We start from the raw sequence: 25,912 nt of genomic DNA, 5'->3' as shown, positions 1-25,912 counted from the left end.
TGATTAACACATGTAAACCAACTCACACCCTTCTCATAGCCCAACAACAATTACATCCATGTTTCAATCCACTTCTCCTTTATTTAACAAATTCAATTCCTAAATATGGTTCATTGTGTAACCAAACAATTTAAATGAGACTGCAACTCGACTTTTTAACACTTCTGTCATCCAAAATTCCAAATGAGACTACAACTCATGTAATTAACCTTTCAATTATCAACTTCATTCATGCACTTCAATTTATAGGGTTTCGGGACTTACACCCTGGACACTCCGGCCAACTTAATTATCTATGGTGTACATCCCCCATCTCCTCCCAAACAAAGATACATATACAATGTATTAAAGCGTTTAATCACGTATGGAGTACATCCCCTATCTCCTCCCAAACAAAGATGCATATACAATGTATTAAAGTATCTAATCAAATATGGAGTACATCCCCTATCTCCTTCCAAACAAAGATACATATATAATGTATTAAAGCATTTAATCACATATGGAGTACATCCCATATCTCCTCCCAAATAAAGATACATATACAATGTATTAAACTCTTTATCTTATGCCAGGATCAATTAAGGCACATATTTAATGTGTTCTTCCCACTATCATATTCAATGACATATTTCAATTGATTAGTTTCAATTTACCTAATCATCATGCAGTTCTACAACAATCAAGACTATCCTCTACCGATAGCCCCAAGCAGTTTTTTCTAAACAGATAGATGAATTTACCAAACAGATAAATTATTACATTTTTCATAGGTGAGTGATTTATCAAACCGACTACACCAACTAGTCCCAATTCCATCCAATTTCATGATGTGCAAATCAATTTCATATTCCCCACAATTACCAAATTAATTATACAAATTAATTATTTAAATTCAATTAGGGCATTTTCCCCATTTTTTCAAACACTGATCCTAAGACCAAATCTCACCTATCAAACCCACAAAACCTCATTTTTAAGACCTCATGTACATATGGAGTTTAAAACACAAAACCCCTCTCTTATGTACCACTAATCTCAAACCCTAACTTCCCAAATCACCAAATATCAACATTTATACTAAATGACTAATATTTATGTTACAACTCATAAGAAGGAATAGATCGTCCCTACCTCGAAGTTAAGATCCCAAATGAGAAGATGAAGAAATTCGAAAGTGCTCCAATGCACAACTTTTTCGGATCAAAGTGTAGCCCGCACCATGCTCCACCTTTCTTATAAAGAGATTAGGGTAGACACACCCAAGAACCAAGGGTATTTGTAGAGAGAAGGTGTATGTAGAGAGAGAGAGAGAGAGAGAGAGTCGGATCTAGGGTTTGGAAGTAAAAAGAGATGAAAAAGTGAAGAAGAAACACGCTGCTGCAACTGATGTACTCGAGGCTCGCTCGAGCAAAGGATTGGTCGCTCGAGCGACCCGACACAAAAATACCTCGCTCGAGCGCAAGAAGCGTCGCTCGAGCGAACAATGCAAAGCTTCAGGTCTGCAACCCAGAAGCACGCTTGAGCGAAGGACCGCTTGCTCGAGCGAAGAAACTCAAAACATAGGGCTCGCTCGCTCGAGCTAAGGAAAGCTCGCTCGAGCCAAGAATGACTACCTTCAGGTCCAAATTGGACGCAAACGCACGCTCGAGCGCAAGAGATCTCGCTCGAGCGAAGAGACACAAGACCAAGGCTCGCTCGAGCGACAAAAGTCTCGCTTGAGCGAAAGAACAAAAATCTGGACAGCAACCATATGTTCCAACACCCAACCAACCTGTTCCAATCTTACCTAACACATCCCAAAACCCAAAATACAAGGAATTAAAGGATGAAAACAAGAATAAGACAACAACAACAACCACAAGACCCGAGTCAGGAACACAATACTTGGTGGGGAAAACCAGGATTGCTATAAAGACTTTCTGAGTACTCTTGTCCTGAATAATAAAAGAATATTCACCAAATGTAATGGTACAATGGTTATCCATAGCCAATTGATGAACTGAAAGTAAATTTGAAGAAAGAGTAGGAACATGAAGTAGTTTAGTAAGTTGGAATGGAAATGAGAGAGTTGGAAGGAGTCCTTTACCAGTTTGAGCAATAGGGAGAGTGATACCATCACCTTCTGCAACCTGATTTGAACCATGATATGGTTGATAAAGGGAGAGATTATTCAGATCATGTGTCATGTGAGTAGTAGCTCTAGAATCAAGAAACCAGCTGGCTTCAAATTGTTAAGTTGTATTAGATACAACATATGCCTTAGGCTGGCCTATAGAGGATGAAAGAGAAGAGAAATGGTTGTAAGATGATGTCTGAAAGGTATCTAGTCTAGACCAACAGTCTAAAGCAATATGGTTTCCTTTCCCACAAATTTGATAGATCACATTAGAACCATTTATATTGACATTGTATCCTGCTCTTCCATTCTGAGATTGAGTGTTTCCTCCTCTCTGAATTTGAAAACGATTATTCTAACCTTGAAATTCGCCCCCTTCTCTGCCTTGGAAAGCACCTTTGCCCCTATAGGAACCTCTATGTCCTTCTCTATTAGAGTAGCTACCTCTGTGTGCAATGTAGGCAAATGAACCTGGAATTTCTGAAGTATGTGTGTGCTTGAGAGAAAATTCCACGTGGATAGATTCTGAACAAAGTAAAGAACCCAGTTGATCCATTGAAATAGGACTTGACCTAGCACATATAGTGGTTTTTAAAGCATTGTATTATTCAGGTAGTCCATTCAAGATCAAGAGGACTAAATCTTTATCATTAACAGGTGATGAAGCCAAAGCAAGTTGATCTGATATTGCTTTGAACTAGTTCAGATATTCTTCCATTGTGGATCCTTTCTTAACCATTTGATTCAATTTATTCTTCAATTGATATATGTGAGATCTAGAGAGAGAGAGGTAAATCTTTTGGCAAGAACATTCCAAACTTCATGACTAGTTTGATAATGAATCATAGTTGTAAAAATGAAAGGAGAAAGTGTTACAGTTATGCAACTCAAGAGGTGAGCATCAATGGTGCTCCATAAAGTATAACTTGGATTCAAAACTTCAAGATTGTTTGAATCTAACACAACTAATGGAGGACATACCTCAAATCCATCCACATAGCCAAGAAGCTTTGTTGCTTGCAAGATATTTTGCAACTGATTTTTCCAGACTATGTAATTTGATTAGTCTAGCTTTGTAGTGACAAAGGCACTAAGATTCGAGATTAATATTGTGAGATTTGAAGGTAGTGTGGTAGATGAAGGAATTGAAGGAGAAGAAGAGGATGTTATTGCAACTATGGTGGTTGGAGAAGCCATTGATGAACTTCTCTGAAGAATCGGATCTCACAAGAGCCTAGTGCTCTGATACCATAAAGAGAAACAAGAAAATAAATTGTATTGAATGAAATCAAGCACTAGCAATACAGTGAGGCCATCTCTAACGTTTAACCAAATCCATTACAAAATTTGAATTTGGTAAAAAAGTACACTTTTTTTTTTCTTTCTCTCCAATGATTTTATCAAAGCTATATCAAATTGAGAACATCCCAAATCTTTCACCAAACTGAGGATGTTGTGTGCCTTTCATCAAAACACTAGTCATTACCGTTGTATTTCCACTCCCAGATGTTCTCCCGGATGTCTCCTCATATGTCCTTTCAGATGACCGCCTTAAGGCAAAATTTTGTGAAATTTTACACTAGGAGGTTAACCCCTGGTCGACCCCCCGAATGACCCCTCAAGCAAACTTTTAATTGAAAATGTGAGGAAAGAGTAATAAGAGAGGATTGTTTTGCTGATGCATTCAACTACAAATATAGTTATCAAAATTTTCAATGACTACATTATTGTTGATCCCACTTGACTATACTTACGTTTTTGGCAAAAAAATCTAAAAATAATCAACCTTTAAAGAACTTTTTGAAACATAAAATTGCTTAGCTGTGTTTTCATTTTTTTGAAAAACACAAAAAACATGTTTATCTAAAATTTGTTCTGAATTTTTTTTTTAGAAAAAAACCAACTTTTTACGAAATACAACCAAATATTCATTATTTCCAAAACTGTTTCGCACAAAAATGAAAAGGCTGGGTGTTTTTCACACATGCAATTGCTGTTGTTTCCAAAAATATGAAAACAAAAAACAAGAAAACAAAAACAATATTATGTATCTATGCTAAAAAGGCTGGCCTCTCTCTCTCTCTCTCTCTCTCAAACCCAGAAACATGGTTGGACTGGCCTTTGTCTCTACTGCATCTATGCTGACTTCAATGTGCCCTATCATTGTCCATATATACGTATCTATCTACAACTACACACTTCAGTCCTACTTATTACCATTCCCACTTTGAAGCAGAGCTCTCTCTCTCTCTCTCTGAGTGCTTCACACTACACAATGGTGAACCCCTGTTCCATTTCCATACCCATTATCAAAACCCCTCTTCTGTTCTCTCTCTTGTTTACATCATTCATCGCATTCGCTTTTGCAACCAACAATGTTACGTACGATTATTGTATTCACTTCTGCAACCAACAATGTTACGTACGGTCATCGCTCTCTCATCATTGATGGCTAGCAAAAGCTCCTCATCTCTGCTTCCATTCACTACCCTCGCAGTGTCCCTGCGGTGAGACTCGTGTTTTTCTCCTCTTCATTCAATCATTTTCCATCTAGGTTTCCACGAAAATGTGGGAAAATAGATAGGAAAAAAAAAATTAAGTTTCCTTTTTCTGGTCGACCGGCTGGTCGTTCCATTGGACGTCCAATGCGTTTTGATGAAAACTACAGTACTCATTGTGGGAGTGACTGATATTAGATTGAGGAATTCGTCTTTTTTTTTTACTCGGATTTAATGAAATTTTTAGTGAACCGTTAGAGATGCCTTGGTGACAGTATTTATATACATATCTAGTACTCTTTACTTAACCTGACTGTAACTATCTAAGTAAACCATAGTTAATCTCTAACAAACTAACAGCTTATTTGCAACTTGCTTTGCAATTCACATATGCTTGAAATGAGAGAGAGAGAGAGAGAGAGAGAGAGAGAGAGAGAGAGAGTTGCAGTAGATGAGAGAGAGCTGCAGCTGCTGCAGCTTTAATTGCTTTGTCTGTTCGGAGCTGCAGCCTCGGCTGTGGCTACTGGCTGCTGAGTTGTGGCCTTGGCTGCTGGACTGTTGTGACAGCTGTTGGTTGCTGTGTTGTGACCTTGGCTGTAACTGGCTGCTGTGACTGCTTTGCCTTATCAAAAAGGTGATTGTGGTGAGAAATTAGGGTTAAGGTTTGGAGAGTTTTTTTTGGTAATTTTAGAAGGGGTAAAAGTGTAATAATATTTTTGAAAAATTAGGGTGTAATGAGCTCTTTTTGTTGTGCAAAAAGAATTATCAATTAAGTTTTCTTGTATTAATTATTTATTTTGCAATAAATTAAAAACTTAGTTATTCATGTTGATATAAATTGAAGTTTTCGCTACTTTCATCCTAATAAAACTGAACTTAAAAAGAAATATAAAGTGTTGTTAATTTTTCGTTGAAGGATAAATATTCTTGGTATCTTGCTTGCTTTAATACCCTCTAAATTTAGTTGACAGATTACGTAAAGGGATATTCCAAAAATATGTTTGCAACTCTTAAAACATTCATCCAACTAAAACCCAACTTAACCCTTGTAACGTGACTATGAATAAATTTAGAAGTTGATAGTTTCGTTGTAGTGATAATAGGATCTGTTTAAGTGCAAGAACATTTCATTTTAGAGAAAATTATGCTTTTTTGCTTTTAGTATTATCAATGGTTAAATAGGAATTTTTACTCATAAATCCTCTTTTATGCATTTGTATTTCATTAGGTCCTAAGAGCAATTACAACCATGCTCTTCATTTTCTACTAACTTAAATATAAAAAAGATATATATATATTTTTTCCTTATTATTATGTGTACTCCAATGCTATTCTTTATTTTATCTATTTATACACACAAATTGTTTAAAGAGCATTGAGAGGCTCTTCAAATGTAGCTAACCCTTAAGAATTTGTCAAAATAGCTATTATAATAATTAACCTATTAGATGACTAAAATATGATAATATTAGTTATAATAACTAATAAATTTCATTTAAATAGTGTATGTAGATGCTCTAACACATTTTTCTTAATTACTAAAGTCCTATTATATAAGTTGTTTGGAAGACTAAATCATTTTTTCAAAATTTTAGACATTTTTATCCTTATATGTGCAAGTACAAATCTAGGAAAGTAGTCAATATACTTATATTACTACTATATCTGTTTATATGTCAAATTTTAATTTTTCATAATGTAAGTTGTACACATCTATTTTTGATAAAATTTACATTTTTAAAAAGTACTTGATGAGATATATTAGATAAGAATTGAATATAAAATTATGTAAAATGAAAAAATATATATAAAACTTCAAATTTTTTTGGATTTGATAGTACGAAACTTTTCACTTTTGAAATTTCACATTTTTTTATAAATGTTTTAAAATTTTACTTAGTTTTTGATTGAAAATTTTTAAATTTTAAATTTATAATATAGTGTGAAATTTCACATATTTGAAATATAAATAAAATAAAATTCACAATACCATATTAAGTTCAAAAGATAACTTATAAAGTTGATAATTTTTTGCTTAATGAATTTTGTTCATAGAATAAATTATGTGAATGTTCATAATTGTTGTGAGTAGGAATAATATGAATGAATAAGAAAATGTGAATATTTTTTTTGAAAAATGTGAGTATTCACACCATTTTTTAAACTTTTTACAAATTCACAATATTTTATTTATTGAAAGTATGGATATTCACATTTATAATTATCTCATTTCTTAGAAAATTCACACTAAAGAAATTCACATTATTATCTAACCATGGGGTTTTTTTTGTTTTAATCTGAAAATATAGATTTTTCCGAAAATTAATATTATAATAACAAAATAATATCACTTAGATTAGATAGTTTCACAAAAATAATTCCTACAATCAAGCTACAAATTGAATTGGGATTTATATTGCCAAGTTTGGAGACACATCAAAAAAGGGGTTTTTTGGTCTTTTAGAAAGTTATAGGACTAAATGGAATTGCAAATTCTGAATGGGTCTAAATAGAATGAAAGTTTTAGTTATCGAATTTATGGGTAAAAATCCCTTGAATTTTCTCCTTATACGAATCTGACGGTTGGGATTTGTTTTGGTGTATGATGCATCAAAACACCATAGATGCAACCATTGAAAAATGGAAAATATTAGAGATTCTACATTTTTTACTAAATACTCACATAGATGGGTCTCACATATAAATATTTGATAGAATTTATTTTATTTTATTTTTTTAATTATTTTTTTTTCTTTAATCCTTAGCATTTGCATTACTCTTGAAAAATACTATTTTTGAGGTCCAAGTCAAAAGCTATAGTTTGGCAATGACTTTTACTGCAACTTTCTAAAAACAAATGGTGTATTCTACTTGGGGTGAAAATTTAGCATGTAATCCGTTAATATGATTTGAATCGTATAGGTAATTAGATAATTAGAATTAATCATTTTTTGACTTGAACCCGAATATGATAGGATTCGATATAATTTGTTGTGTTTGGGAAGAACACGCGAAATCTAAAATGAACATGTTGGACCAGTGTAAATATTCGTATCAACACGTTGACATGAATCTACTATTGACTCACATGCAACCTGAATACAACATGAATTTAGTAATCATAAAATCTTGAGTAATTTATTATCCTTTAGATTTAAATTTCAATCTATATATAATATATATACCTAATGAAGTGCAACCCTAAATTAATGACAAATTAGAAGAAGTCAAAATTGATAGACATGAGAGTTTTCGAATGTGTGACAGGAGTGTTTTTGTGGCACAAGTCGATGTGAAAGAATCACAATAATATTTTTGGATGTGGCATAGGTACAAAATTATTATTATTATTATTATTATTATTATTATTATTATTATTATTATTAGTTTGGTATTGGACGAAAACTCATTTTGCTTTTAAAAATTTATTGAATATTTAAATATTAATGAGTGACAATAGTTTAGATTGGATATGTAATGAATTAGTGATGAATATTTTTAATTATTTTCATAGATATTGGTACATATATTATCATTGTGCTTCAATGTTTAAACAAGTTATTCTTATGCATATGATGTGAAACAAGTTTTTGTTTTATTTTATTTTAAGTGCAGTACAATCTGCTTATAATATGAAATATGAACTTTTGCCAATTGTTTTAAGCATGTCGTGTTAGGATTAACACAATCACAAGTAGATCATGTCAGCGTTAAGATAATTGACACGTTTAATAAAATAGGCCATGCTAGTGTTGGCTTGTTTTGAATACGAACTCGATATGACACGAGACGACACAAAAACGATATGACACAGCACAATTCCCACCCTACTGGAATAACTTTGTAGGTTAACAAGTTAGTGATTTATTTATTGGTTACCTCTCCAAAGGTTTAAAGAAAATATAGTTGACCTAATTCACTCCCCCCCCTCCAAAAAAAAAAAAAAAAAAGAAAAAAAAGTTGACCTTATACTTTTGACATAATTATACTGACATCTCTCAAAGTTTTAGCTCATATAACACTTAAGTCTTTTCATACTTTTGTCATCTCTTTTACAGTTGCATGAATATTTCTTCCTATTTATAATTGTGTTTTCATACTATTTGTATTAAGTTCGGCCTCTATAATCTTATTGAAAGAAGGTTGGTGTAATTATACCAAAACTGTAGAGTTAATTGTAATTTTTTTTTTTTAAAATCACAAGAGCTGTTAATATTATTTATACTCTTACCATGTGTGCAGACAATGTGAAATTTGTGGTGAGACTGCAAAAAATGTAACAGGAACTGTGGATGACAGATTCATGGAGAAGTGGAGTGAGTTGAGACCTACTGACGATAATGGTGTTACAAACTCGGCGGATAGGGTTGGACAAAGAGGACGACGATGTTGTAATTTCTTGATTATTTGCACGTTATGTGGTGTTTTGTTGTTCTGGTCTTTCCATTATAAGGAAAAATTACAGTAAAATGGGTTGATGAAAAAAAAAAAAAAAATTATTGCAATTCAATAGGCTTTTTCTTTTTTATGTTTTTAATTACAATAGAAATGAATTGTACAAAATAAATTGGACATTGATAGAATTTTTAATTTAAAAGATAAATATACCATTTCTTCTTCGCTTCTCTCTTTCTTTCTCTCTCCTCTTTCTGCTCCCCTTTCCTCTACAACTCCAACACCTACACCTTCTGGCGCTACCCCTAGCCCTCTCTCACCCTCCTTGTACACCGCTGGCCAACCCAGGCCCTTCAACAACCCTTTTCCCATCTTGTCCACCACATACTGCCCCTCCTACCCTCTTTGTCTTCCGGCCCTCTAACCATCTCTTCACCATCAAAACCCCTTTTCACGTTTTCTCCATCATTCCTTGTCCATTTCTACTCTTCTACCACAAATTGAAAAACCCTCTTTCCTGATCATAAAACTAGTTCATGAAGACCAATCGTGAAACTAGATTGAAAAAAACCCTCAATGCATCTCCTTCTCTATCACTGAAACATTCTTTTCAATTGTTAAACAACCACAAAGCATGAAAGAAAGAGATAGGAAGCGAGTGAGTGAGAGAGAGAGAGAGAGATGCGAGGGATGTTGCCTATCTGATCCAGAGAAAAATAGGATAAGAGGGAGGGCCGATTCATAGTTGCTATCATATGGAGAGTAAATAGGGTTGCGAGGGAAGTGATGAGGCATCAGAGTGAGGAGGGGTGGCGTGATTGGGTTGCATAAGTTAGGGCATGGGGAAAAAAGTGAGTGGCAATGATGTTGGGTATGGTAGATGAGGCGTTGCGATTGTAGGAGTGAAAGAAAGGTTGCAAGTAGCAGAGAGGTGAGGAAGCACTGGCAAAGACGACTAGGGTTTCGACGAGAATGAAGAAAGAAAAAGCAAGAAAAGATGAGACAATATTTTTGTGATTATATATATATATATATATTTCATGTTTCTATAATTTATTTTGAAATTTCCGTGTATATTGTAATATTTTTAGATTTTCCCTATCTACAACAACCAAATAGAGTCATGCCCCTTTTGTGTGCGAGGCAATCCTGAAACAAAATTCATGGTGATATGCTCTTATTTCCATTCAAGTATAAATAGGTTGAAGTAAATCGGCTAGGCATTGATGCTCTATTTTAACCTACTCACATACCAAACACCTTGACACGAATTTTGCTATCTCTCTCTTTTCATAGTTGACTACCAATAACTTTCTTTTAAATTTTGATACATCTTTGCACTCCCCATATGCATTGCATAAAGTGAATTATGGGCCTCCTAATATGTCCCTTTTGATCTTGTGCTCATTAGGGACACAATTGATTTTTAAACATCAACACACCATCATCTTTAATAATAAAGTTTGACAGCGCACCATCTCTTACTCGAGCTCGAGTCTTCTCCAAAATCGAGTCTTTCTCTTGGGCTTCTCGAATGCGATCCACCAACAAAGGTCTCACTTTAATTGTAGCTAACAAGGATCCTGACTTCCTATCACATCCTAGATTTACAAGGTCTGGCCCACGTGAATAAACCCAACACTAGACAATAATAATATAAAGAAAAGTAACAACTCTAATGCATAAGGATATAATAAAGTCACACAATACATGTGTTTATCCAATTTGATACACCCTACATTCACATCTAAGTAGAATCGATGATCTTTAATGAAAACATACAAGGATATTATATACAAAATTGAAATGTTCAAAGGCTTACATCATAAACAAGGGTATAACCCTTACACAAATGACACTTGGCCTATCAAATAAATAGAAATGACCCAAGGCCTATAGATAGGGAAGCACTCATACTCAGCTCCAACATATACCCAGCAGCTAATATCCATATCCACAAACAACACCTATACTTGAAAAACATTTTCAGCTACATAAGGTGAGAATAAAGCCAGTAGAGAATATTTTAAAAACTAAATATGCACCACTAGCACAAATGATCATGATGCAGTACATATATACAATATGCCCAAATGTGTTTTCAAAATCCCTCTGATTCTGAACACCAAAATCATTTCTTTCTAATCACTAAAACCCTTTTTTGTTTATTCAAAATGTTTTTTGAAGTCAAAACATTTGTTTGATAACATCCATTTCCAAAACAAGTTCGATATATCACAATACTAACCAGCAAATACATCGCTAAACCAAAGACGAATATATCGTTGAACAACAGCGAATACATTGCTAAACAGTTTTCAAAACATCTTTTCTTTCAAATCTAAAAGATAATAAAGAAAATGGATAAATCTCCAGGGCTAGTATTCATAATAGTAATTATACAAGTCACTAGGCTATTTTACTGGGATTATCCGGATGGAATCAGCACCTACTGAATAGGTTTTAGGTCTTTCACCATGGACACACACATAGGCCAACTTAATTCTGCTCTAATACCCCTTACAACTTTACCACTTTATTCACCATTTTCAATTACACAATAAATGTGTTTCAAAAATAACATTTTCAAAAAATACAAAATGTTTTCAAAACATAATATGAAAATTCAAAAAAGAAAATTTCCAAAACTTACAGTTTTTGAGTTCCAAAACCCATGACATGCATCATGATATGTATGATTTCACAAATATTCTAGTCTGCATAATCTACATGCAATTTCTAACACACGACAATGCTATCACTACTACAAAATTATAAGATTATGCAATTTCTAACACACGACAATGCTATCACTACTACAAAATTATAAATAGATCACACTTTTTATGTGTGATGTATATTATTTAATCACACGTTTTAAGTTTTGTCAAAGTGCGATATTTGGGAGTTTGATAAAAAAAAAATCCATTTTTAATCACATGTTTTGAATGTCATTAAAAGATGATTCCATCACACGTTTTGCGTGTGATAATAAATATTTAGATCATATCTTTTAAGTGTGATTCATAACATTTAGATCACATTTTTTAAGTGTGATTAATAATTAATAAAACCTGTGATAGTAAACATTTAGATCACATATTTTAAGTGTGATTAATATCTAATAAAACCTATGATTAATAGTGAGATAAAATCACACGTTATATGCATTTCTCATCATAGTTAATGCGTGTGATAAAAACAAGGTTCGACATATTTGAAGAATAATCAATATTATTTTTGTACGCGCATTTGAAGAATGTAAAACACACTATATACTATCCTTTGAATCACAACCACATATTGAATAAAATAACGTCATATATTTCATAAATGAAAGTTGAATGTTGAAAAGTATGTACAAAGGAATTAATAAAAAGTTTTTTAACTGTGATTACATATATTAAAAAAGAAAAAAACTTGAAGCACAAAGTTCTTGAATTCTTTGACTATATTTTGCATCTCTCCAAACAATTTATGACCTGAAAAATGAAAACACAAATTAATTCAGAGACCGCTAGAAGCATATGAATAAACTTATTATTTGTAAAGACTGTTTTAGTCATAGAAAAGATAAAGTCAGACATTTTCTCATCACACTGACTCTTGATCTCCAGCGTCAACAAAAAGGGAAGAACCACTTTGACTGCTACTAGTATAAAGCTAAAAAATAGCAATAATAGAGATAAAACTTTGTTGCTATTTCAATATATTGACTAAATTTAGGCAAACATTACATGTTTTTTGTAAACCAAAACCAAGAAACAAACGCAACCAAAAAATGAAAGGAAAAAATATTTTATCATAATTTGTTATTTGATTTGCAATTGATGCTTATTCATTTTAATTGGGTTCAGAGTTCCTATTTGTGAGATATTATGATCTCATAATTTGTGCATTTTTTTGTCTTAAATAAACTGTATGTGAATTTGTGAGGTGGTGTTCCTTCTTGCCTTGAAATAGATGCTGTCTAGTTGTGGGGAATGTGTATAGATACTGTTTCACAAGGAATATGTTCTGCATCCACTAATTGCAAAAAAACAGAATGAGCACTGCAATCAAACTACCTCAATTGGATTTAACATATCATGTTATTGGGTTTCCCCTAATGCTTTCTAGCCCATTAATTCACATCCAAATATTTGACACAAATCAGATACCACAAATGAACAACTTCATATACATGCAGCTAATAATTAGAACCAAAATAGGTGAAAATATCAAATCCCATTCCAAAAATTGAATCTTTTATAATTTATCTTCTATTTTTTTACAGTAGCATTTACTAAAGGTGTGAGCTTTAACAAGATACCAGATGATGACAACTAACACATTCTTATTATCTTATACCAATTTAGAGAAAATGCTAGCACAAGATGATCACCTAAAGTTTGCTTCTTAACTTTATACAATCAACAAAAGCAATCAAAAACAGACTTTCAAAATAAGACAATGTAAATATCAATGTATTGAGTAAGAGATTGAAAACATAAATAAAAATAAAATTATTTGAGAATCGATTGAGGAGCACTTGTTCATACCATCAAAGGTAACAACAGCTGTGCTGTAAGAAAACAGACAAAGGGCAATAAAAAAAAATTAATGTAAAACCAAACTAAATCAAACCCATTTATGGTAAATTCATCATCAAAGAAGAGGCAGATCCTGCCTACAAGACCACAATACAAGAACGATTATATCCAAATAACTGAAGAATCGATAGAGAAACAGAGATTTTGCCTTCAAAAGTCGCATTGAAGCCAAAGAATGCAAGGCTGAATCATAGTGTTAGATTAGAAATTCCACAAAACTAAAGTTAAAAGAGGAAAGCAAACACAACAACTATACAAGAGAGGATTTATAGATAGAAATCACAAAGCATTAATAGATCAACCCTAAGAAATTAAATCATGACGAATAGAACGAAATATTGGACCAGCTCACAATGGGAACTTTAAGGTTATAGAACAAATAGAACAAAAGTATATAAGCAAGAATTAAAAATAAAAAAAAATCCATGGTGTGTATTTGCAAAACTTCAATGAGGTTATGAAATTTGATTTTTTCTAATTGTAATCTATGAAGTCATATTTTGAACAAATGAATTGATTTTTTCAATAAAAAACAGAACCACCAACCATAATAATGAAAAAACAAACTCAAGAAGCCTAGGTAGAAAAAGAGAAGAAATTGAGTTCTAAATTTTATCTTATTAAAATTGAGCAAAATCTAGAAAGAACATATCATAAAACTAATTGATTAACACATGAAAAAATTGTGGCATAGAAAATGAATTTAATTTATTAAGAAAAAAAATGCAACGTCAAAACTGAAAAGGTATGAAAAAAAATATGTGCATACAATAATAAATATTAGCATTCTTCCCCACCACACATCTAAATGCATCAATGCTTGCAAAAAAATATAACTGATTAACTTAAAAAAAGAAAAAAAAATCTCACACAAATAAAATTAGAAGAAGAAGTGGAAGCCAAAAACAGTGTAATTATCACCAAAGTTTAAAAAAAATAAATAATAATAATAATAATAATAATAATAATAATAATAATAATAATAATAATAAAAAGACTCATCTTGAAAAGAACTCTATCAAGAAACCATTTTAAAAAAAATAAATTAAATCTGGAAGCATAATTTACCAATTCCTCCATCTCATCGGGGATTGTTCCTCCTAATAATGCATTAGAATTCCCTTTAACTACATTGTGCACTATGAAAATCAATTATCAAAGCAGCTCCAAATATATTGAATTTAATGTTCTATCTGGTTCATTAGAATGAGATAGAGGCGAGCAGCGGATATATCGATCCGCCAAAACTGACCGAATCGAACCGAACCGATTTGCCACATTTTGGACGGATGCGTGATGACAAGTGGACGGTTGCGGATTGATTTTCTCCAATCCGCCAATTTAGCGAACAGATGGCAGATTTGAGATTCCTTTGGCCGCAACCGAACTGCCAAACCACAAGCACCCCTAATAATTTATAAAATTTTATGTTTTCAATTTGTTTAAATATTTTGTTTGTATTTTTAATTGAAAAAGAGTTTACATATTCTGCTGAAAAAAAGTTTTCAACTTGAATATATTTTTTGAATTGAAAAAAATAAATATATTATTTATCTATATTTTTTGGTTTTTAAATTTAACTCTAAAAATAATAAATAGAAAATATGACATATGCTGGTTCGTTTTTGTTTTCAAAAGCATATATAGATGTAACAATATAGAGACAAACAATCTCTACTACTGCCTTATTCATGGTTTTGGTGGTTTGAATTGTTATTATAGTTTAAAAATCACATATTGTAATACTGTATGTGGATGAATCATGCTGTGATTGTAATATGTAGATGAACCATGCAGTGATTGTGATATTCTAAAGTTTCAAACTTTCTTATTTTTTATGAGACATACAGTGATTGTAATAGTTTTTAAGTCATTGACTGTAATACTTTTTTTTTTTTTTTTTTTTGAGGAAGTGTACAAGTTGAATTATGTTGAAAATTTATAAAATTTTAAACCGCCAAACCGATTCGCATCCATCCGCCAAACCGCCAATCTGCTCAATCCACATCCGCCGGATTGGGGGATGGATGCGGATTGATTTTTTCCAATCTGTCAATCTGACGGATGGATGGCGGATTGGAGATTCAGTGGCCGCAATCGACCCGCGCACACCCCTAGAATGAGATGGAATGGAATGATCATTCCTAAAGCTCTACAATGGAATGTTGATGATTCTCATTACAATGTATTTTATTATTATTTTTTGGTAGTCAACCAAATATGGGAATGTATATTATGATAGAATGATCATTTCATTCCAATAAGCCAAACACTACCTAAAAGTTTAGCTAGCAAGAAAAGAAAGAAAATAGAACAGATATCAAAAGCTTAATGTTTAGCACAAAGGAAAATCAAATATTAGTATAATTTTTTAATGAAGAAAATTTAGTAATACAACACATATTCAATCGGCAAGCTAAACCATAAACCCAAAATAGAAACAATGGGTATGTTTGGTTTGTGTTTGAGAGATGTGTTTTAGAAATAAAAAATACGAAAAGTTGTTTAGTTTGGTTTTTTTCAAAAGATGTTTTGGAAAATTATTTTGAGAGAGAGTTTTGGAAAAAGTGATTGATTTGATGTGTGTGTGTGAGAGAGAGATTTGTTTGGAAAACTTGTTTGGTTTATAAGTTTTGAGAATTTTTTTTGAGAAAATTTGTTTGGTTTGATTACTTTTAAAAACTTATTTGTAGAGAAAATTTCCCAAATTTTTTTCAGAAATACAAACCAAACGAACCCAATGTATTTCGCTGGAGTTAGAAATCCAGTGTAAAAGCTCACAACAAATATATGCTTCCCCGGTAACATGAACAAAAATGCTTCCGACCCCCAATTTGTTCCGACCCCCAGTGACCCCCAGTTACGTGGCAAACTCACGTGATGTTCACGTGATTATCAACGGTCTCACATTTGAAAATAATCTCCCCTCAAAACACTTATCTCTCTCTTCGTTCCTTCTTGATGGTTGAGACAGCTGGACTAGCAGGTAGTTCCCTTCACTCCCGACGCCGGCGACAACTCCTTCCCTTCACTCCGACGCCGGATTCACGACTCTCTCTGTCTCTCTTTCCCTGTCATCCGACGATTAAGAGGTAAATTTCCCTTCACTCCGAAGCCCCCCACTCTCTTTGTTTCTCTTTCCCTCTCATCCCTATCATCCGATAAATATATATATATATATATACATCTATCTGTATATATATATGTATCTGCATTTATATCTGTGTATAATTGGGTTGAATGTTTGGATTTACTGTTTTTGACAATCTGATAAACGAATTGAAAGATTAAAGTTTGGCATTTTGATTTGGGAGTTGAATTTAGCCTTTTGATTTGGGAATTGTGGCCTTTTGAATTTGACCTTTTCATTTGCAGTTTTAGCTTGCAATAAACCTGCTCGATGAAATGCCTCAATGAAATGTTTACATTCTGAAGACCTGAAAAAGCTTCTTATCCAATTTTTGGGGCTGCAAAAAATAAACTTTGCCAGCCTCTAAGTAGTAAGCAAGTGATTTTCCTTCTTATCCAATTGAAGAATGGTTCCTGCAAAATTCTTCAATGGTTCCTGTTTGTTCCTGTTTTTTCCTCTAAGTAGTAGTAAGCAAGTGACTCTAATTATATACAATGTTTCATAATGATTTTCAGTCCAATTTTCATAATGATTTTTAGTCTAATTATATACAATGTGTCCCATTCATAATGATTTTCAGTCCATTTCAGTCCATTTTGGGAATTGCTTGTATGTGCTTATATGTGCTTATATGTGAATTTCTATTTTGGGATTTGCTTATATGTGTTTGATGTAATAATTATTTGTTGAAGAATTTACTTCATAACAAGTTTTTCTAGTCTTGTGAATTTTGAAATGACTGTTGTAAAAAAATGAAAGCAGATAGAACTCCCTTTCTCAAGTAGTAGAACTCTCTTTCTCAACTAATGTTCCACCAGTAATTTGAAATGATTTATGGAAACAAGTGATAAGTAGTAGAACTCCTATATAGGAAACTACTGCCTCCCATGACAATGAAAACCCATCTCTTCTTCTAGTTTCCAATACACCCAAATCAAATAGAAAGTTAAATGCAACCCATAGTGTGCCTTCAAATCCAAGTTCTCAAAATGACCGAACTGTGATTTATAAACCAGCTTTATGACAATGATTTATATCTGTGATTTACGCAGGTTACCTGTTCATAAGCTGAATTTGGATTACAAAATACATTAATAATAAGTGGTTTAGATAATTGGGATTTATAGATCCCAATAAGCTTAATAAATCATGTTCAGAATTAGTTCAGCTTATTCAGAATTTATTACTAATGCATTTTTAGAATAAATCAAAAGCTGTTTTAGTAAGTTGAACTTATTACTAATGTATGGGATTTATAAGCTGAACTTATTACTAAAAGCCTGTTCATAATTTGGAATAAATCCCAATAAGCTGAACTTGATTTTGGAATAAGCTTGTTCATAATTTATGAAACCTGTTCATAATGTATGAAACCTGTATCTATGAAACATAACCTTGGAAACCTGTCTATCCAAGATTATGACAGGATTATGACAGGACTATGAAACATAGACATAATTTTGGAACATAAACATAGACATAATTTCAGAATTAGTTCAGCTTATTCAATCCCAATAACCTGTATCTATGAAACATAATCTTGGAAACCTGTCTATCCAAGATTATGACAGGATAGACATAATTTCATAAACTTGTCTATCCCAATCTTGGACACTTGTTCATAATTTCATAAACCTGTTCAGAATTTCATAAACCTGTATCTATGAAACATAACAGGATGGATCCAAGATTATGAAACATAATCTTGGTTTTCATAATCTTGGATAGACAGGTTTATGAAATTATGAACAGGTTTGAAGACTAATGTTTATGAAACAGGTTTATGAAACATAATTTAGTCTTCAAACCTGTCCAGATTTTTTATGAACACCCTGTCCCTGTCCCTTGTCCAGATTTTTTATGAAACAGGTTTCACAGGTCCAGATTTTACTTGAAACTTGTCCATATTTTTTATGAAACAGGTTTTACAGGTCCAGATTTTACTTAAAACCTGTCCAGATTTTTTATGAAACAGGTTTTACAGGTTTTACTTGATCATTTTTATGAACACCCTGTCTAAAAAATGGCTGAAATCCCCATCCTCAACTAAGTCACTGCTTGAGGGGCTAGTGTCATGACAGTTGGTCAATGTAGACTGAGAAATAACACTTCTATCTGAATGAGTGCTAGTAGCATCCAATGATTGAATGAAGTTCAAAAATAACAGCTTTGTTACAGAATCTAACTGTTTGTTACAGCTTTATGACACCAACTACAACTTATAACAGCTTTTTTGGAGGGTAAATAAGCTGATTTACAGAATCACCTCCAAGGGCTGTCATAAAGCTTATAACAGCTTTTTTGTAGACTGAGAAACTTGTATTTTTAATGTGCTTCATAATGAATATATGCAAGTGCTGTCATGTTAATATTTGTCGGTTTTTGCAGATGTCAAGTTCAAGTGTAAGTGGCAATAGCTCAGATTGGTTAACATACGTCAACATAAATTGTCGTACATGCAATAAAAAGGCCACCATTTTAATATCACAAACCGATCGAAACAAAAACAAGTTATTCTACTCCTGTAATAATTGTGGTTTTATCGGATGGTGTTTACCTACGAATCCAGAATATAGAGGTCATCAAATTCCAAGAGACGAAGTGCCAATTGTCGGTGAACAAGTTATGACCAAACAACTTCGAGCTATGACCGAACAACAAATAGAGATGACGGAACAACTTCGAATTCAGAACGCAAAGATGTAAAAGTTGATATGTATATTGTCCGTGTTGTTTGTAATTGGTCTCTTTAAACTTATGAATATGTAATAGAAGTAGATGTCAATGTACAAGTTCAAGTAGACTGAATACTTTTGTGATGTTTTCGAGGAAGTTATGTTTTGTTGTGTATTGAAACCTAATTATTGTACCTCTTTTGTGGTGAATGGAATGAAAAATGACTTGTTCAAACTTATATACTTTCTTCAATACTCATTGAATCGACTTTGTTAAATACAGGAAACTGTTGAATGCAAGGTAACTATTGTTGAATACAGGTAAACCATTGAATATACATGATTAAATATAGCGAAACTATTTAATATACATTGTTCATCACAGGAAAACTCTTGAATACACATGGTTGAATACATGAAAACTATTCAATAAACATTGTTCAATACAAAGAACTGCTAAATAAACATTGTTCATTACTAAATATTGGAACATCTTCATTGCATAACAAATAATAATAATCACATAACTTCATTACTAATTAGTACACCACATGTTTTACAAATCCACATGTAACATAAACTACAATCTCAAAAACAAAGTTTGAAACTCAGATTAATAGACTACATACTTTCCAACCTCAAAAACAAACAGTTCGAATACATAGAAACTAGTCAAACAAGTCTGTAATATCCAAGCTTCCTGGTGTGCATGCATGAGAAGCTGATGGGGTTGGAGATGCAGAACCACAAATCTGAGTTGGAGCACTCATCAAACTTCCCTGTGTGCCACTTATGAAGTCCGATGGAGTAAGAGACGTGCCTCCAATACCATGGGCCACCTGTGACAATTCATTGCAAAAAATACATGTTAGAATAATACACTTTGTAAAAGTACATGAAGTCAATGACTCGTATCCCCCCGCTTCAACAACCATTGAATGAAAGTTCCTAGACACCCCAATCCCTGCTTCATCATTAATTTCTAATCTTCTCTTCACAGGAGTAAGAATTTTCTTATTCATTGCAAAATGACGTGAGTCGGTGGGAATCAAATCATGATTATGCTCAAGGTTAACTGTGGTTAGTTTATATCTCCCATCCTTTTGTACACTACCTCGTACCCTTGCTGTGCAACCAATCTTTGTGGACAAACATGGCTTCAGAGGGTTGACTTCTGATTTCTTTTTTCTCTGCCCCGCTCGAGAACATTCAATTGCAAAGTTTAGCAATTGCCCATCATCTCCAAAATGTTGTGCTCTATGAGCTATAGAAAATCCAACATGCTTAGCATATTTGCCATAAAATGTGTACACCTCTTCCCTTGAGCTAAAACACATACCCTTTTTAGGTTCTTCAACATCTTCGCCCTCATGTGTTAAAGGATTCTCACCAACATTTGAATCAACCTCCATTCTTCCACTTTACGTACTGAAACAACAATTAAACAAATACAGCTATTAGAACAATTAACTTACAGCACAGAGAAAACAAAGTGCATATTTGAAGGATTCCACTCTCCTAGGAATTTCACACTCTGATCATGTCAAAGCTGATTCCAGCTCTTGTTCATTGAGAATCAAGGCACTTGTCATGCTCTAACTACATTTATTTCATTTATTTTTTCATAAAAACACTGGAAGTGTTTTCAATAATGATTCCTGCTAAAGCATTAGTGATAACATATTGGTAAATTGCTTTTAGTACTTCGAATTCTGTTTTGGTTTTCATATTTATTTTATTTTATTTTTAAATTAGAAACAAAAACTTATTTGATTTATTGATTTTGTTTCCATAAAAGTGGAATTGATTATAAAAAAAAAAATGTTTTCTTTTATTTCCAAAACAAATTTTCACTCTCTAGTCACCACCATTAGGCGATTGCTCTGGCCACTCCCACTTCCAGTCACCACATTTGACCACCCTCTACTAGCAATCAGTACCTCTAGCAATTCACTGAGCATTTTTTTAGTTTTTTTTTCAAAATATTTGTGTACACTCAAGTGTTTTTTTTCTTTTTTTTTTAAATAAAATTTATTTTCTATTTTATGCAAACCAAAAAAAAAAAAAAAAAATGCAATGTTATCAAACTACCTCAACCAAAGAAACCTTGCAATTCAAGCAGTGGCTACAACTCTAGCAATCAACGTATCTACCCTAGAGGCCAAAAAAAACCAACACTTGTTTTCCCCTGTTTACACCCAACACTTGTTTTCCCCTGTTTGTTTCAACTGAAAGTACTTCCTGAAAATTGTGAACAGCAACAATTAATTATCTTCATTCAGTTTACTACCTACAGGGGCACAGAACTATAAATTTTCCTTTAATGAGAAAATGGGTGAAAACTTTGTTTGATGAGAGGTACGAAGATTGAGAGAAACCTTCAACCCATTTTCTGAGGAGGAACCTTAAACCATTTCCTGAGAGGAACCGTAAATGTATAGTTCTGTGCCCTTGTAAGTTCCTCTCAATCTTCCTCTCAATCTTTGTTTGATGAGAGGAACCTTAAACCCATTTAGGAACCTTAAACCCATTCAGTTTGAAACTCAGTTTGATGAGAGGTACAAAGATTGAGGATAGATGAGAGCGAGCTACGGAGATATTACCAGATTGATGAGAGAGACGAAGATTGCAGAAATTCCAGCAAGCTATGGCCGTCGTCGGTGGAGGAGGAGGATGGCGGTGAGAGGTGAGGACAGACGAGTTCCCGCTTTTTTCAGATTTTTTTTTTTTTTTTTTTTAAATTTTCCAGCTGTGTTTACACATCAACTGCCATGTCACTGGGGGTCACTGGGGGTCGCAAGGCACTGGGGGTCTGTAGCAGGACTGGTGAAATCCTCATTTCAGTACTTATAAAAAAAAAAAAGTTATGGAAATGGTAGTTGGCTATAAACCTAAAGATATATATATATATATATATATATATAGAGAGAGAGAGAGAGAGAGAGAGCGAGCTTAGAACAGATATACATATATATATATATATATATAAACCTAGAGATAGAGATATATAAAGCTTAAAAATTACACCAAAAAAAAAAAAAACTTTCATAGACTAACTGTTGTTCTTCTTTTCCGTTGTGGTCCAAATTCGAACCTTCTAGACCTGCAAATGAAAATGATTTTTGAAAATTATTAGTATCATGCACTTAATTGCAGCCTTAGAAAAGGGGGGGTGTGGAAGGGGAAAGATAATTGAAAATATAATATATAGCTCCAAAAACAGGGTACATATTAGCAACAAACTAAACCCTTCAGCCAAAAATAAAAAATAAAAAACCGAGAAATCCTTTGTAGAAACTCATTATAAACACGACTGTATCAAAACACAAGAAAAGAAACATTGAACAAAATAGAGAGAAGAATAAGAGAGAAAGAGAATAATCGTAAAGTAGGATGTACCAATGAGAAGGGACAAAAACCTTTGGATCTAGTTTTCTGCAAATCCTCAATCTCGACCTCTCTTGAGAAAACCCTATCTTTCTTATTTTGTATCTTCATTTCCTTTGAGAGACAGAACTTCGAAATCGAGAGAGAATTTCGAAATCAAAATCAAAATTGCTCTGAGATGAATCTCTCACCCCCTCTTTGAGGTGAATCGAAATCACTGAGATGAATCATTGTTGATTCGATCGGTTGAGAGAGATTAGGGTTTAGAGAGAGAGAGAGAGAGAGAGAGAGAGAGAGAGAGAGAGAGAGAGAGAGAGGAGGCTATAGACATTTATGCTTCATGTTTATGATGTGGGAATATCATATATGAAAATAAAATTTAGAAAATATATATAATTAGAAAGGGTGATTAAAAAAAATATAATCACATTTAATTAAAAAATAATATAAAAAATAAATATTATTATACTTAATTAAATTAGGTGTGATTAAAATAAAAATTTGATTTTTTTAATCACACTTTCATTAAAAGTGTCATGTTTTAATTTTCTTAAATGTAATCTTTAAGCATTTTTGTAGTAGTGTATCATCCATTGATAGTCAAAACAGTTATCTATAATATAATAATTAAAAGATAACAATATATATATAATCCAAAAATCGCAAAATCACATAACCAAAACTCTTGTGATTTTCTCAACAATCCATGATTTCCAAAAGAGTATTTAATACTTTTTATTTCCAAAATCGCACAATCATTTCCTTCTAATCAAATCTTTTTTTCGAAAATCCATCTAACTCCCCAAAACAATATCATTTAGGGTTTTTCACAAATTCGGATTTTTTCACTTTTAGAAACCTATATGCACATTTATATACTGAAAATAGATTTTAACAACAAATCATAGTTAAACAATCTCCTAATTTAAACATACCCTCAACGCTCAAAACAAATTTTTCAAAATCAATCTAACAGCAACATGATCTTTATAAAAAAATATACCGCAAATATACTAACGAACTCATATTGAGTTAAGGAGATAAACCCTACCTCTTGAAACAAAGAGGAGACAAATCGGAAAGACCGTCGACAACGAAAAAATGATCCACTCAAATTAAATAGAAGCCCTCGGCAAGTTCTACATTTTGGTATATGGAACTAGGAGTAGAAAATGGGTAGAAATAGATGAAACCTCAGCTTAAAAAGCTTTGTGCATGAAAAATGGCGAGAGAGGGGGAGAAGAAAGAGACAAGATCTAAAAATGTGATATTTTCAATGTACAAACAAGTTATATAGACTTACCATCGCGGCACACCGCAAGCAACGCACTTCCTCTCCAGCCAACAGACTTGAAGCTCATGTTTGGTCGCGACCCTATGCTGGCGCGACCTGTAATGACCCAATTTTTTTTTTTTTAAAATAGTCGGCGCATAATTTAATTGAGCAAATTTTCAAATTTGATTGCCGTGTAAATTCTGTACGAAAACAGTTCGGTTTTGTATTTTTTTAAAATAGTTCTCGATCTCAGAAAATTATGAAATTTTTATATGTTGTTTCCATATGAGTCTAGCACATCGGATAAAAATTTCAGAATTTTATGATGAGTATTTATTTTATGAAAATTCACGGACTGATTGGTGTTCAGTTTAATTTATAGCAGAATTTAAAATTGAGTTTTGGGTGTTCAGACCATGATTTGAGATAAATTTGTTAGGTCTATTTTGGTATATAATTGGACCATATTTGATTTATGGGTGAGACCCATGACTTAGATTTAATTTAAATTGAGTTTGTTTAATGACCCACGTTTAACTGTTTGGTCATTTTAAAATGTGATTGGTAATAACCACCTTGGGAGTTGTTATTATTTATTATATAAGATTATAATAAATATTTAATAGTTGATTTTATGGTGTGTATCATATGGTGAAAAATTATATATTTTTGTAGTAAATAAAATGAGCGTATATTTCGTAGTTAGCAAAATATTATATTTTGTGATGTTTACAAGCAAACATAATATATTTTGTAGTGAGAAAATATTATATCTTTTTATCATTAATAATGTTGAAATATACTTTTAATTGATATATATATAGATATATATGTACAGATAGATAATTGTATTGATTTGAAAAGAAAAAAAAACATTATTTAATTAAAACAAGGAGGTAGGCCCACGTGGGTGCTGCTCTCCCATTTCTTTTTTTTCCCTTCTTTCTTCTTCTTTACTTCTTTCATTCTTCTTTTCAATTGCACAGCGAACACCCTCTCTCTCTCTCGGCTCTTGGCTCTTTCTCTCTCTGAATTTTTTTTTTTTTTTTGTTATTTCTATCATATAAAATCTATTAAGTTTTAGACCATAGTTCTTAAGATCAAAGTGAAGAGCTTGGTGAGAGCAATGTTTTGACTGGTGGAGATCGAAATTCGACAAAATCAAAAATTTGAATTTTTGCTTGTTTCTCCTTCTAGTTTGAGGTAGTGATTTTTTCTACACTTCTTTATGCACTTTTACTTGATTATATGGAGTTTAGAGTTGTATATAATTTAATTAGAATTTTTAGAAAATTTGTGATTTATTTGCTTAAAAGAGAAATTTTGAGAAAAATAAAAAGTTGATGCCCAAATTGCGAAAGTGTAAACTTGGAATATGTTTGTAAGGTTATGTTATGTTTTAAATTTGAACAAAAACGGACTTCGATTCGATTGGTTTTGAAATTTTTAACGATTTGTGGTCAAAAGAGCATTTTAAAGAAAATAAAGGAATTACGTTTAACTTTTGGGGTTTTTAATCAAAATAGGATGTCATAGTTGAATAATGCTTGGAGAATGAGTTTGGAAAGAAAATGATGTTTTCTTGGGCATTAACGAAATATAATATTTGGAACAAAACCGACACGGTTATAAATTGACCTTGAGAGGTTACCGGATGTGATTGTGATATGAGAACTAGTGTAGTTGTTCATATTTGATGAGATGTGGAATAGGTTGTATTTATCAAAAAAAATTTGGAATTTAATTGTTTAAATATCATTTTAGAAATATCTGTTTTGGCCTATCGGTGGAGGATAACCATGATTGTTGTAGAAATGCATGAGACTTAGGTAAATTGAAC

General features: G+C 32.4%; 2 long non-coding RNA genes across 2 annotated transcripts; one reads left to right on the top strand and one right to left on the bottom strand.

The window, feature by feature from the left end:
• Positions 1 to 12,315: 12,315 nt before the first annotated feature.
• LOC145798755 (uncharacterized) lies at positions 12,316 to 23,091 on the bottom strand. Its single transcript, XR_014340261.1, has 3 exons — positions 22,809 to 23,091; positions 22,467 to 22,512; positions 12,316 to 12,494 (listed from the first exon to the last, which is right to left on the bottom strand). It is a non-coding gene; the product is annotated as an uncharacterized LOC145798755 (long non-coding RNA).
• Positions 16,464 to 19,648, top strand: LOC114277727 (uncharacterized). Its single transcript, XR_014340262.1, has 2 exons — positions 16,464 to 16,696; positions 19,123 to 19,648. It is a non-coding gene; the product is annotated as an uncharacterized LOC114277727 (long non-coding RNA).
• Positions 23,092 to 25,912: the final 2,821 nt, after the last annotated feature.

The sequence above is a fragment of the Camellia sinensis genome, chromosome 9, assembly GCF_055761805.1.
Source record: "Camellia sinensis isolate YWXY chromosome 9, ASM5576180v1, whole genome shotgun sequence".
Lineage (NCBI taxonomy): Eukaryota > Viridiplantae > Streptophyta > Magnoliopsida > Ericales > Theaceae > Camellia > Camellia sinensis.
The sequence above is the reverse complement of the archived record's forward strand: the minus strand, read 5'-3'. Positions and strand labels throughout refer to the sequence as shown.